Genomic DNA, 3,477 nt, shown 5'->3' on the forward strand with positions numbered 1-3,477 from the left:
AGTTCTAAATAAAGTATTTGATATTGATGCCAATTTTTCCAGCATAAAAAAATTTAGAAGGTAGCAGTCTAAACAGTCTATTAAGTCTTTATTTTCTTTTTTCTTTTCTTTTTTATTTTTCTTCTGTATCAGAGATTGAACTTAAGGGTTCTTAACCACTGAGCCACATCCCCTTTTTGAGATAGGTTCTAACTAAGTTGCTAAGGCTGGCCTCGAATTTGTGATCCACCTGTCTCAGTTTCCTGAGCCCTGGAATTGGAGGCATTTACCACCACACTTAGTTTATCAAGCCCTTTTTGATCCCATATCAAATAACACATTCGTTTTATTTCTACATTAAATATAATATTATATTTAAAAGAAAGATTGTAATGGTGATTTCCCAGATTAATACATATGTCAGACTCAGATATCTATTTATACACTTTAAATACTTGTTATTCTATGTACATGAATTAAACCTCAGCAAAATTGTTTTATTTTTTCAAAATAAGAGAAGTTTACAATACTGAAATATAGTTCACTGCTTTTAAAACTTTGAAGTACATGTGAACTTCCAGGGATATCATATTAAAAAGCAGATTCTGATTATATAAGTACAATAGCAATGGTTCATTAATGTGTCATTATATAAAACCTTAACTTATTTTCTAAAGTCTAGTATGAGTCCTATGAATTATTATAAGAAGTCAGATGCAGTGGCATGTGCCTGTAATCATAGTGACTCTGGAGGTTGAGGCAAGAGGATCACAAGTTTGAGGCCAGCCTCAGCAACTTAGCTAGATCTTGTCTTAAGAGAAAAAATGAGGGTTTTCCTGAGGCATCTGAAGAGGTGGTTGGTGAGGTGGGCACCTCCAGCCAGGCTCCTGGCAGCTCCTCTCTGTGAGTTCCCCAGAGCAAAGAGCCTTGCTCTCAGGACATCAATGCAAACCTGAAGCAAAACCGGTTTCTTCCTCCTAAGCCATGGCATACCAGTCATACAGAAATACCACTTTGGGAACCAGTCTTCAGGAGAGCCTAAATGAGCTCATAGCGTCTCAACAGATCTCCCCCAACTTGCCCTTCAAGTTCTACTTCAGTTTGATAAGGCTATAAATTCAACATTGGCTCAGAAGGTCAGGAATAGAGTCAATTTCAGGGATCTCTAAATATATATAGATAATGTGTGGACTTTCGTATTGAACAGTGTTGAATTCAGAGAGGTGACAGAACTTATTAAAATGGATAAAGTAAAAATTGTAGCCTGTGATGCTAAAAATACTGGCTCCAAAACTACAGAATGAATGGGGAAAAATTGACCTTTTCAGGCCATCTTCTGTTATTATTCATCACTTTTTGAAGAGAAGCAAAGAGACTTTTTAAATTTTATTCTAGCATTACATAAATGACTAAACTGTACTGTACGATTGGAATTCCAGCAAAAAGAAGCTTATAACTACATTCTCTTATATTACCTTTATTATACAGCATGAAGAAATGTAATTTTTTAAATGACTAATCAAAAGTTGTTGCCTTCTTAAGAACATTCGTTAACATACTCATTTTAAAACTAAATAAATAATGGCTGTTTTTTTAAAAATTTTTTATTCTAATTTGTTATATATGACAGCAGAATGCATTACAATTCATATTACACAGGTAGAGCACAATTTTTCATCTCTCTGCTCCTAGACAAAGTATATTCACACCATTTGTGTCTTTTCCATAATGTACTTAGGGTAGTAATGTCCATCTCATTTCACCATGTATTTTTTTTTTACCCTCTTGCCCCCTCCCTCTTTCTCCTTGCCCTATCTACAATTTGTCTAATCTTCCCATGCTCCCCCTCACAACCCCACTATGAATCAGCCTCCTTATATCAGAGAAAATATTTGGGATTTTTTGGGGATTGGCTAACTTCACTTAGCATTATATTCTCCAATTTCATCCATTTACCTGCAAATGCCATGATTTTATTCTCTTTCGTTGCTGAGTAATATTCCATTGTATATATATACCACATTTTCTTTATCCCTTCATCTACTGAAGGGCATCTAGGTTGGTTCCACAGTATAGCTATTGTGAATTGTGCTGCAGTAAACACTGATGTGGCTGTGTCTCTGTAGTATGCTGTTTTTAAATCCTTTGGGTATAGACCAAGGAGTGAAATAGCTGGGTCAAAATGTGGTTCCATTCCCAGTTTTCCAGGGAATCTCCAAATTGCTTTTCATATTGGCTATACCAATTTGCAGTCCCACCAGCAAAGTATGAGTGTGCCTTTTCCCCCACATCCTCAACAACACTTATTGGTTTTTGATTTCTTAATAGCTGCCATTCTGACTGGAGTGAGATGAAATCTTATAGTAGTTTTGATGTGCATTTCTCTAATTGCTAGAAATGTTGAACTTTTTTCATATATTTGTTGATTGATTGTATATCACCTTCTGAAAAGTATCTGTCAGTTCCTTGGCACATTTATTGATTGGGTTATTTGTTATTTTGGAGTTTCGCTTTTTGAGTTCTTTATATACCTTAGAGATTAGTGCTGTATCTGATGTGCAAGTGGTAAAAATTTGCTTCCAAGTTTTAGGTTCTCTATTCACCTCACAGATTGTTTCTTTTGCTGAGAAGAAGCTTTGTAGTTTGAATCCATCCCATTTATTAATTCTTGATATTAATTCTTATGCTATAGGAGTTGTGTTAAGGAAGTAGGGGCCTAATCTGATATGATGGAGATTTGGTCCTACTTTGTCTTCTATTGGACGCAGAGTCTCTTGTTAAATTCCTAGATCCACTTTGAGTTGAGTTTTGTGCATGGCGAGAGATAGGGGTTTAATTTTATTTTGTTGCATAATGGATTTCCAGTTTTCTCAGCACCATTTGTTGAAGAGGCTATCTTTTCTCCAATGTATGTTTTTGGCACCTTTTTTTGGTCTAATATAAGATAACTGTAATTATGTGGGTTAGTCTCCATGTCCTCTATTCTGTACCATTGGTCCTCTATTCAATCTAATTTGGATAGTTTAAGGTCTGGTATAGATGTCACCTGCTTCACTCTTCTTGTAAGGATTGCTTTGGCTATTCAGGGTCTCTTATTTTTCCAGATGAATTTCATGACTGCTTTTTCTATTTCTATGAGGAATGTCACTGGGATTTTGATTGGAGTTGCATTAAATCTGTATAATGCTTTTGGTAGAATGGTCATTTTGACAATATTAATTCTGCCTATCCAGGAACAAGTGAGATCTTTCCATTTTCTAAGGTCTTCTTTAATTTATTTATTTAGTGTTCTGTAGTTTTCATTGTAGAGGTCTTTCACTTCTTTTGTTAGGTTGATTCCCAAGTATTTTATTTTATTTTTTTGAGGCTATTATAAATGGGGTAGTTTTTCTCATTTCTCTTTCAGAGGATTTGTCACTGATATACAGAAGTGCCTTTGTTTTATGGGTGTTGAATTTGTATTTTTACTGAATTTGTATTTTACCCACTATTTTACTG

The 3,477-nt window shown here is 34.8% G+C and overlaps 1 pseudogene across 1 annotated transcript; it reads left to right on the forward strand.

Moving 5' to 3' along the window:
* The first annotated feature begins 963 nt into the window (after window positions 1-963).
* LOC308654858 (transcription initiation factor IIA subunit 2-like) lies at window positions 964-1,283 on the forward strand (annotated as a pseudogene). The gene has a single exon. The product of its transcript is annotated as a transcription initiation factor IIA subunit 2-like (transcript).
* The last annotated feature ends 2,194 nt before the right edge of the window (window positions 1,284-3,477 follow it).

Source organism: Spermophilus citellus (assembly GCF_964194105.1).
Source record: "Spermophilus citellus genome assembly, chromosome: 8".
Classification (NCBI taxonomy): Eukaryota; Metazoa; Chordata; class Mammalia; order Rodentia; family Sciuridae; genus Spermophilus; species Spermophilus citellus.